Source organism: Elephantulus edwardii, unplaced genomic scaffold (assembly GCF_000299155.1).
Source record: "Elephantulus edwardii isolate Elephantulus edwardi_28Jun2011 unplaced genomic scaffold, EleEdw1.0 scaffold00379, whole genome shotgun sequence".
NCBI classification, from domain to species: Eukaryota; Metazoa; Chordata; class Mammalia; order Macroscelidea; family Macroscelididae; genus Elephantulus; species Elephantulus edwardii.
Window position 1 is genome coordinate 1610310 of NW_006400129.1, and position 12042 is coordinate 1622351.

Consider the following 12042-nt stretch of genomic DNA (forward strand, 5'->3'; position numbering starts at 1 on the left):
CCTATACTTGGACCAGGAGGCACTCATCAGAACAGAGCAAGGAAACACTGCATGGTTCAAAATCAGGAAGGGTGTGTGTCAGGGATGTATTCTGTCTGCATACCTTTTAATTCTATATGCAGAATATCATCTGGGAGGCTGGGCCGTATGAGGAGGAATGTAGCATTAGGATTGGAGGAAGATTCATCAGCAACCAGCATTATGCAGATGACACAACCAAGCTTGCCGAAACTGAGGAGGACCGAGCCATTTGCTGGAGAAGATCAAAGGCTGCAGCCTTCAATATGAATTGAAGCTCAATGTCAAGAAAACAAAGATTCTCACCACTGGGCTGATTGACAGCATTATGATAGATGGTGAAGAGATTGAGATTGTTAACAGTTTTAATTTGCTTGGCTCCACAATCAACACTCTTGATACCAGCAGCCAGGAAATCAAAATACAAATTGCATTTGGAAAGTCAGCTGTCAGGGACCTCTCCAGAGTATTGAAGAACATAATGTCAGTATGGAGACTAAGGCCTGATCCAGGCCATAGTCTTTGCAATTGCTTGATATGCGTCAAAGAGTTGGACAATGACTAGCAATGATAGAAAGAATTGATGCCTTTGAGCTGTGGTGCTGGAGAAGAGAACAAACAGGTTCATCCTAGAGAGGGTGAAACATGGCTAGTCTTTGGAGGCAAGGATGTTGAAGCTTCATCTGACATACTTTGGCATGTTGCAAGAAGGTCCTTGGAGAGGGCCATTATGTTTGGAAGGGTGGAGGGATAGAGAAAGAGAGGTAGACCATCAGTGAGATGGATTGATACAGTGACTGGGTTAATAAGGGTAGACTTGTCAGAGATAGTAAAATTGGCACAGGATAGAGCAGCTTTCAGGGCTGTTGTACACAGGGTCTCTATCAGTCCCAAATGACTAGATAGCACATAAGAACAAGTTGGATTCACTCCCAAGTAATTATTGCAATTTGTGGTTGGCTATAGTAAATGGTATTGCTTTCTTAGTTTCCTTCTCTGTGTTTTCTTTCTTACTGTAGAGGAATTCTAGTGATTTTTATTTATTGATCTTAAATACTGCCACTCTACTAAATTGATCTAATAGCTCTAGCATGTTTTTTGTTGAGTCCTTGGATTTTTCAGTGTACACATTTTTATCATCCACATATAGCAATAGTTTAGCTTTTTGCCAATCTAGATGCCTTTTATTTCTTTCTCTTTTTGTATTGCCCTAGCAAGTACTTCCAATACAATATTGAATAGAATTTGTTATAGTGGGCATCTTTGTCTGGTTCCTGTTTGCAAGGACAATGCTTTTAGTCTTTATCCTTTAGTAATGATACTGGCTCTTAGTTTTGCATATATACTTTTCACTGTTTGGGGGAAGTTATCTTCTACTCCAATTTTGGTGAGTGTCTTAATCTGGAAAGAGTGTTTGATGTTTTACATGCCGTTTCTGCATCAATTGCTATGATCATATGGTTCTTGTAATTTGCTTTGGCAATGTGGTGAATTACATTATTGTTTTTCCTAAGTTTAACCATCCTTGCACACCTTGATGTGATTTTGGATTCAATTGACTAGAGTTTTGTTATGGATTTGTGTGTCTATGTTCATGAGAATTATTGGTCAGTAGTTTTATTTTTTTGTAATAACTTAGCCATGTTTTGGTATTAGGATCATGCTTGCTTCATAGAACATCTCTGGGAGTGTTTCTTCTTTTCCTACTTTTTGAAATAATTTAAGTAGAATGGGTAACACATGTTCTCTGACTGTTTGGTAGAATTCAGCCATGGAACCATCTGGTCCTAGGCTTATTTTGTGGGGGAGTTTTTTATAACCTACTCAATTTCTTCTTTTGTGATGGGTCTGTTCAAGTGTTCTACATCTGACTGTGTCAATATTGTAAATTTATCAGAGTCTAGCTTTTCATAATATTCTGATATTATAGATTGAATTTCCTCTTGTTCTTTTTTGATGTCACCATTATCATTAAGTAATTGAGTAATTTTGTCTTCTATTTTTCTTTCATTAAGTTTACCAATGGTTTATCAATTTATCGACTCTTTCAAAAAACTAACTCTTGGTTTTGTTGCTGGTTTCAATTGTATTTCTGTTTTCTATCTCACTGATTTCAGCTCTTGTTCTTCTAATTTTTCTTAAGAGGTTGCAGTGTTAGATTGTTGTTCTTTTTCTATTTGATGAGGTTGTTGAATTAGAGCACTAATTTTACTTCTTTTTTAGTTTTTTATGTGTTCACCTATTGCTATGAACTGACACCTTAGCTGTGTATCCCAGAGGTTTGTTATGTTGTGTTTCATTATCGTTTGCTTTGAGGAACTTTTTTATTCCATTCTTTATTTCTTTTATAACCCAATAATGTTCTGGCAGGGTATTATTTGGCTTCAACATTGGTGGTTTTAAAAACTTTATCTTCATCCAAGCACTGGAGTCCATTGTGCACATGGTGGAGGCCAAGGGTTAGAAGAGACATGGATTTAGATACTATTACCAAATTCTCTACATTACACGCTAAGCCCAGTGGACTCGTTCTTCAGTATGGGACTGCTGGATTTTGATCAAAGGCAGAACATCTTGATCATGTCATGTTTGGAATAGGATTATTGGTGGTCCTGAGGTCAAATAGACACAGTCGACTATAGAAGTCATGGTAACTGCCTCACACAATCCAGAGGAAGACAATGGTGTAAAATTGGTAGATCCTTTGGGGTGAAATGTTGGCACCATCCTGGGAGGAATATACTACCTGTTTGGCAAATGTTGAAGAGCAGAACATACAGAGAACCCTGGTGGCCATCAGTGAGAAAGAGACTGAATTTGCCACAAGATTCCTTCAGAGTGATTGCTAGAGATACTTGGCCCAGCAGTGAGAAACTTGCACAATCTGTAATAGATGATGTGATTGTTTTGGGAGCTCAGTTCCATGATTATGGCTTATTAACAACACCCCAGCTGCACTACATGGTGTACTGTCGAAATACCAATGGCCAGTAATGAAAGACAACAATAGACGGTTACTATCAGAAACACGCTAAGGCTTTTGTGGAACTTAACAAACAGGCTTCTTGTTGTGGAGATGAATTTCAAACACTTAAGGTCGACTGTGTGAATGGTATAGGTGCCCTGAAGGTAAGATAAATGGAACACTACTTCTCTCAGGGGCTGTCAGTTTGCTTGTTTAATGATGGGTCTGTGGGGAAATTCAATCATTTAAGTGGGACTAATTTTGTGAAAAGTCAACAGAAACCTCCTGAAGGAATGGAAATGAAGTCTAATGAAAGGTGCTGTTCCTTTGATGGAGATGCAGACAGAATTGTGTATTATTACCAAGATGCTAATGGTCATTTTCATCTCCTAGATGGAGACAAAATAGCAACATTAATTAGCACTTTTCTTAAAGAGCTTCTGCTGGAGATTGGAGAAAATTTGAATATTGGTGTTGTACAAACTGCATATGCAAACGGAAGTTCAACACGGCATCTTGAAGAAGTTATGAAGGTCCCTGTCTTTTGTACAAAAACTGGTGTGAAACATTTGCACCACAAGACTCAAGAGTTTGATATTGCCGTGTATTTTGAAGCAAATGGACATGGCACAGTACTGTTTAGTAAAGTTGCTGAAATGAAGATAAAACAATTAGCAAAAGAGCTACAAGATAATAAAAGGAAAGCTGCTATGATTCTTGAAAACATTGTTGACTTGGTTAACCAGGCAACTGGTGGTGCTATTTCTGAAATGCTGGTGATTGAAGCAATTTTGTCTCTGAAAGGAGTAACTGTACAACAGTGGGATGCTCTCTATACAGATATAACAAACAGGCAACTCAAGGTTAAGGTTGCAGATAAGCAAGTATCAGTACTAATGATGCTGAAAGACAAGCGGTTATACCCTCAGGCCTAAAGGAGTCAATTGATGGCCTGGTGAAGAAGTACAGGCTTTCTTGAGCTTTTGTCCGGCCCTCTGGAACAGAAGATATAGTCTGTGTGTATGCAGAAGCTGACTCCCAAGAAAATGCAGATAGCCTTGCACAAGAAGTAAGCCTGGCAGTGTTTCAGCTGGCTGGAGGAATTGGAGAAAGGCCTCAACCAGGTTTCTGAAGATGACTTTTATGTTCCTGAGAAACTGGATTTTTTTTAAAAAAAGATACGTGACAGATATGAAGATTTAAAACCAGAATATTTACACTGTACCATAATGGATTGTTTTCAGATCAGATTATTATACACTACTAGAGTAAAACACTACTGGAATAACTCTTTAGTAATAGGTGAACTTTATACAAGCTCATTTTAAAAAAAGCCAAAACAACAAACTTACCTCTAACTTCAATCTCAGAGATGTAAAATACTGGAATTTTTAGTATATGGTCCAATCATTACATTTACAGTGTGTATCGGAAAGAACTCGTGGGATTTGATGAAAAGGAAAGCTGTTTTTAACTCCTTGTACCATTGCCATTTTGTAGTGGTCACCACTTTTGTTCTTCAGAAGAAATGCAATGACTTACCTATTAGGTGGACATCACCAGGGCTTTAGAAGCATGCATACCTTGGCACTTGTACATCTCTACTTTGTAATGAAAGGTTGAGATGACAGAGGTACACTTACGAAGATATGTGGCCGTGGCTTTAGTTCCTCTGTTCTGCTCTTAGTGTAGGAGTGCAGAAGAAAAAACAATTATAATATTTTCCAAAGACTTGGAATTGACAAAGAAATGGTATCGTTCTGCTACTAGGACAAAACCATCCCCCATCTGTCTAAATTAAACAAAGCTTGAAACCAATAGAAAAATAAAAAAACACAACTTTATCTTCTTGTGGTAATTTTCTAATATTATGAAATTGTGGTCTGAGAAAATACTTTGTATAATTTCAATGTTTTGAATTTTTTGTGGTTTGCTTTGTGCTTTAATAGGTGATCAACTCTGGAAAATGTGCCGTGTGAACTAGAGAAGAAAATGAATTGTGTTTTAGTTGGGTGCAGTACTCAGAATACATTCACAAGGTCGAATTGGAAAAATGTATAATTTAGATCTCTGCATCTTTGTTAACTTTATTTTCAGTTAACCTATCCTTTGGTGAGGGTGGTGTGTTGAAGTCTGCAACCATTATTGTGGTGCTATTTCTTTGTTCAATTTTTTTTTCTTGTTGTGTACCTTCAAGTTGAATCCAACTAGCACAGGAAGAGATTGCCCCTCTTTCCAGTGGAGCATCTACTGGATTTGAACCCCACACCTTCAGGATTGCCGTGTTTTTCCAATTTTGTTAACAATTATATATTTAGCATATCTATCATTTCATGTATAAATGTTGGTGTTAGGTCTTCTTGATCTAGTGTACCTTTAATAATTACATAATGCCTGTCCTTATCATTTATGGTGGTTTTTACTCTAAAGTTTATTTTATCCAAGCTTAGTATTGCCACTCCTGCCTTTTTGGTGGATGATATTTACTTAGTATATTTTTTCCAGTCTTTGATTTTGAATCTATCTTTCTCTTCATTTCTTAGATATGTCTCTTGTAGACAACATATCGATGGATTTTTGATAGGCAAGGTTTCATAGCTGCCATTTTGCTATGGCACGGGATAGAGCACGGTTTAGGACTGCGGTTTAGGGCTGTTGTACATAGGGTCATTATGAGTCGCAAACGACTCGACGGCACATAACAACAACAACAACCACCATTTGATTGTCTTCTTGCTCATATGGTTTCTGCTGAAAAATCAGAACTTAACCCGATTGCTTTTCCTTTGTTGGTGACTCTGTTTTTCTCATGCTGCATTCACTGTTCTATCCTCATTTTTTATTTTGAAGAATTTGACTGTGATATGTCCTCATGTGAAATCAATGATAGATCTCTTCCAGTCAGTTGGCCAAGTGGTTTTTCTCCAGATTTCTTGGTACAACTTGGTAAGCAAGTTTAGAGCAGTATCTGTTAGCTGAAATATGACAGTTGGTATACCATCTATTCCTGGGGTCTTACTTTTTGCTATTTCCTTCAAAGCAGCCTGAACTTCTTCCTTCATCACCATAGGTTCTTGCTCATATGTTGTTTCATTAAATTCTTGTGTGTCTGCCAAATTCCTTCTAGTACAGTGACTCAGTATATTCTTCCCATCTTCTTTTAATACTTCCTGGATCATTTAATATTCTTCCTAAAGCATCCTTGATTATAGCAACTCAAGGTTTGAATTTGTTCTTCAGTTCTTGAGCTTGAGAAATGCTGAGTGAGTTTGGCCCTTCTGATTTTCCGACTCCAGTTCCTTGCACATTTAATTGTAATATTTTACTTTGTCATCCTGCGCTGCCTTTTGAAATCTTCTGTTCAGCTCTTTAATATCCTGAATTCTTCCTTGTGCTTTGGCTTCTCTGAGCTCCAGTGCAATATTCAGATTTTCTTCTGACATCCATTTTTATCTTTTCTTCCTCCTGTCTTTAAATGATGTTTGCACTCTTCCTGGATGATACCCTTGATATCCTCCCACAACTCATCTGGGCTTCACTCATTAGTGTTCAAGACCTCAAACCTGTTTCTGAAATGGTTCTGAAATTTTGGTAGGATAGACTCAAAGGGGTCGTGGCACTAGGGATATTGTAGCTAATGTTACATGGATCTTAGCTGAAAGCAGGGAGTACCAGAGGAATGTCTATCTGTGTTTAATTGACTATGCAAAGGTGTTTGACTGTGTGGATCATAGCAACCTGTGGCTGACTCTGAGAAGAATGGGAATCCCAGAACACTTGATCGTGCTAATGAGAAACCTATACTTGGACCAAGAGGGAGTTGTCAGAACAGAGCAAGCAAACACTACATAGTTCAAAATTGAGAAGGGCGTACACAAGGAATGTGTCCTGTCTCCATAACTTTTCAACCTGTATGCAAAACAGATGATCCGGGAGGCTGGGCTCTATGAGGAGAAATGCAGTGTCAGGATTGGTGGAAGATCTATCAACAATTTACGTTATGCAGATGACACAACCCTGCTTACTGACACTGAGGAGGACCTGAAGAGCTTGCTGCAGAGGGTCAAGGACAGCAGCCTTCAATATGGATTGAGGCTCAATATCAAGAAGACAAAGATTCTCTACACTGGACCAATTGGCAGCGTCAGGATGGATGGTGAAGAGATTGCGATTGTTTACAGCTTTAGTTTGCTTTACTCCACAGTGAACATTCTTGGCACCAGCAGTCAGGAAATTAAAAGACATATTGCAATGGGAAAGTCTGCTGTTAAGAACCTCTCCAAAGAACTGAGGAACAATGGTGTCTCTCTGGAAACAATGTGCATCTGATACAGGCCATGGTCTTTGCAATCACTAGTTGGACGATGAGTAGGGAAAAGGAGAATTGATGCCATTGAGCTGTGGTGCTGGAGAAGAGTATTGAGGGTACCATGGACTGCTAAGAAAACAGATTCATCTTGGAGAGTGTTAAACCGGGCTGCTTCTTGGAGGCAAGGATTCTGAGGCTTCGTCTGGCATAATTTGGTCATGTTGTAAGGAAAGACTGGTCCTTAGAGAGGGACATCATGCTTGGGAGGGTAGAGGGCAGACACAGGAGAACGCCCTCTGTGAGGTGGATTAATTCAGTGACTGGGGTAATTGGGATGGGTGTGTCGGAGACAGATTGGCACAGGACAGAGTAGAATTTAGGGCTGTTGTACACAGGGTCACTATGGGTCACAAGTGACTTGATGGCACATAACAACAACAACAATGTCTTGATGTTTTCCTTTTTTGGTCTAGTCTATTTGAGGATCCCTGAACTTCCTGAATGTGCATGTCCTCATTTTCATAACACCTGGGAAGTTTTCTTCTAGTACTTCTTCCCCAATTTTCTTAGTGATTTCCCTATCCCTCTTATATTATGGAATTCCAATCAAATGTATGTTATTCCTTTTGATGTCATCCTGCATTATTCTAATGTTTTCTTCATTGTCTTCATGTCTTATCTCTGATTTTTCTCCTGTTGTGTTTCCATTGAAGTTCTTGTCTTCTAGAATCTCACTGACTCTCAGCTCCATCTCTTCTGTTCTACATTTTTGTCCTTCGTGCATCTTAGACATTTCTGCCATTTCAGTCTTATATTAGGGATTACATTTTCATGAATTTCTGTTATTTCCAGTACAGTGTTGGCTACACCCTCTCTGTTGTAGTAATTTTTTTTAAGTTTTTGTACTCATTTATCTATAGTTTCAATTTCTTCTTCCATTTTTTGCATTTTCTTCCATAATTGTGCAAGTATTCCCTCATCAATATCTTTTTTGCCTGGCTCCATGTCTCTGGAGTATTTGCTTTCTTAGTGGTTTTCATAGTTTCTTCCATCATTTGCATCTTCTTTCTGGTTCTCTACATCTACTGTAGTTTCATACATGTGGTTTCCATTGTTTCTTTAATTATTTGTACTTTCATAGCTTTTTTAATATCTCCATATCAACCTATATCGTCGGCCTTCTTGTCTCTAGGGTATTCATGAGGTCTTTAGTATTCTCTGCTCTTTTTTTAAAAAAGGGCTTAAGTTTTATCACAGTATCTGAAGCTTCCTGCTGCTTTCTTGAGGTTATGTGAGGTTTTTCTTCATAAATGTTAGTCTGTTTCAATAGTGTCTGCAAAAGTTTTGGAGGTTCTTGTCTTTTTTATGTTACTGACTAGTTGCCAAATTAAAATGTTCAATCTCTGAGGAAAGTCATTCACTCAACTGAAAGTCCTTTCTGGGAAATGTTGCCTTCCCTAAAGTCCTTGAGGTTCCTTCTGCTCTGCTCAGCAGCCATACAAGAACCTCACCTTTATGTAGAACCTTGTCACCAAATCAATATTCTTCCTTCATGTATGAAGTGGCTTAGTGGTGTGAGATCAGGTGCTCTACTCAAATAACTTTTCATGCACCTTTTCTCCTGAAGCTTAATGTCTTCCTTTATCTCTGGAGTGAGACAACATCAGAGATCATGGGCGCCAACTCAAGCAGATTGTGTGCTGGGGGAGGTCTCAAGTCAGTGTTCTCTCTTACAGAAGGCTAAGAAAATTCTCTCATCTGCTTGTAGCTCTTTGTCCTAACTTTTTTGTCCTGTTTGGCCCTTAGGGTGGCCCTGCAGCCACAGTGGCAAGGATCCCCAGATGGAGGACCTATGTTTCCAAGTTAGCCTTAGGTCCATATCCACAAAAGCAGTGCAGAATGCTCACTTTCATCACAAACCGTCACCTCAGCTCTCTTACATTTTCTCCTGAAGGTTAGTGTCTTCCTTTGTCTCTGGAATGGTGAGAGATCAGGGACACCAGCTCAAGCAGCATGGGTATAGAGGGGGTCTCAAGTCAGCCTTCCCCCCTTGGAGAGAGCTAAGAAAATCATTTCCTTTGCTTGATGCTCTTTGTCCTAAAGTCTTTTCTCCTAATTGGCCCCTGGGATGGTCCCGCAGGTGTGGAGGCAAGAATTCCCAGACAAAGGGACCAATATCCCCAGGGAAGCCTCAGTCTCCATCTCCCCCAAAGCTACAATTTGTCTTTTGATTTCCTGACTGCTGTACCAAGAGTGCTGATCGTGGAATCTAGAAAGCTGAAATCTTAACAGCCTCAATTTTTCCTCCATTGTTCATAGTGCTGCCAATTGGCCCAATCGTGAGAATCTTTGTTGAGTGAGGTTCAATCTGTACTAAAGACTACAATTCTTTACTTACTGCAGCAAATTCTTCAGATCCACCTCAGTTTCTACAAGCAAGGTTGAACAATCTGCATATTGCAGGTTGTTGAATCTTCCTCCAACCCAGATGCCACATTTCTCCTCATAGAGCCCAGCCTTTGAATGATCTGCTCTTCATACAGATTATCAGAATACATCCGTGATGCTCGCTTGCCAGATTTAGAACTATGCTGTGTTTCTTTGCTCTGTTCTGAACACTGTTTCCTGGTCCAAGTATGTTTCACAGGAGCACAGTCAAGCGTTCTCGGATTCCAATTCATCTCAAGGTTAACCACAATTTGTTGTCATCCACATAGTCAAATGCCTTTGTACAGTCAATGAAGAACAGATGGACATTCCTAAATAAATGGAAAAATGTTTCTGTTCATGAATAGGAAGATTCAACATAGTGAAAATGGCAATCCTACCAAAGGAATCTACATGTTTAATGCATTCCCAGTACAGATGCCAAATTATTTTTTTTTAAAGAAGTAGGATTGACATGTTTATTTGGAAAGAAAAGGGACCCAGAAAAACAAAGAACTTCTGAAAAAACAAAAATGAAGTGGCAGGAATAATATACCCTGTTCTCAAAGCCTACTGTTGTTGTTGTTGTTATGTGCCATCAAGTAGTCTGTAACTCATAGGAACTCTATGTACAACAGCTCTGAAGCCTGCCCTGTTCTGAGCCAGTCTCACTGACTGACACACCTATTGCTATTACCCCAGTTACTGTATCACTCTATCTCCTCCAGAGTCTTCCTCTTCTGCACTGTCCCTCTACCATTCTGAGCATGATGCTATTCTCTAAGGATGGGTTACTTCAGACCACCTGTCCAAAATATGTGAGATGAAGTTTCAAAATCCTAGCCTCCAAGGAGAAACTTGGTGTCACTCTCTCCAAGATAGACTTATTTGTTTTCTTGGCAGTTCATTGTATGTTCAAGACTCTTCTTCTGAACTACAACTCAAAGGAATAAATTCATTTTATGTCAACCTCAGTCATTATCCAATTCTCTGATGCATAGCAAGTAATTGTGCAAAAATATACTACATCCCTGTAATAACATAGTACTTGTACAATGATAGACACATAAAATTAAATTGAGAACCCAGAGATTAACCCAGCTGCCCACAGTCAAATGGTATTTGACAAGGAAACAAAATCCATCAAGTGGGGAAAACTCTTCTTCTTTCAGAAAGAAGAAGCAGAATCCACATCTCACACCATGCATAAAAATCAACTCAAGGTGAATCAGAGACCTAGGAGTAAAACCCAAAATTAAACCCATTTTGGGACCAAACTTAGAAGGCCTAAGCTATGTTATAATTGCAAATAGAGCAAGAAATGCACAACTAGAAAAGGATAACATTAATGAATGGGACCTCCTAATGATTAAGTCTTTGTGTACTTCAAAAACTTTTACCAGAAGAGTGAAAGAACACCTACTGACAGAGAATAAACATTTGGCCATGTCATCTCAGACAAATATCTCATAATAAAAGTTTACAGAATACTACATGGCCTCCACAAGAAAAAAAGCTAATAACACAATTACAAAATGGAGGAGAAACATGGAAAGATTTTTCACAGAAAATATTCAGGTGTCCAACACACATATGAAAGAATGCTTAAAATCACTGACAATAAAAGAGATGTAAATAAAAACCATAATGACATACCATCTCAGTATCAGTGGCAAAGTTTAACCTCAAGCAATAAATGTTGGAGAAGATGTGGAGAGATTGGAACTCTTACACTGTTAGTTCAGTTGTAAAATTATACCACCACTCTGGAAGGCAGTTTGGTATTTCTTTAAAAAGTGGAATATAAAAATTCCGTGGCCCAGCTATTCCACTCCTAGGAATATAACCCAAGGAAAAGAACTGAGACACAAATGGAGATTTGTACACCTATACTCATAACAGCATTATTCACAGTAGCAAGAAAATAGAAACAGCCCAAATATCCATCAACAAACAAATAGGTTCAGAAATTGTGGTTCAGAAGCATGATTCTCAAAATCTTGAGAATCCCATAAAATGGGAGAGACTGGAAACCATTATACTGAGTGAGCAAAATAAATCCGATAAGGACAAATTCTGCATGAAACCATTTTTGTAAAATAAAAGGAAAACTAAGATGTGTACAAAAGTACAAAGGGGGTAGAGAAGGGGCCAACGAGGCTGAGGACAGACCACTGGGAGATCAGGAGGGTGAAGTTAGGAAAGATCCAGTGAAGAGGATTCTGAGGCTCGGTCTAACATACTTTGGACATGTTGTGAGGAGAGACCGGTCCTTAGAGAGGGACATCATGCTTGGGAGGGTGGAGGGACAGCTCGGGAGAGG

General features: G+C 38.9%; 1 pseudogene; it reads left to right on the plus strand.

Annotated features, from left to right (window-relative positions):
• The first annotated feature begins 2489 nt into the window (after window positions 1–2489).
• LOC102865668 lies at window positions 2490–4115 on the plus strand (annotated as a pseudogene).
• Window positions 4116–12042: the final 7927 nt, after the last annotated feature.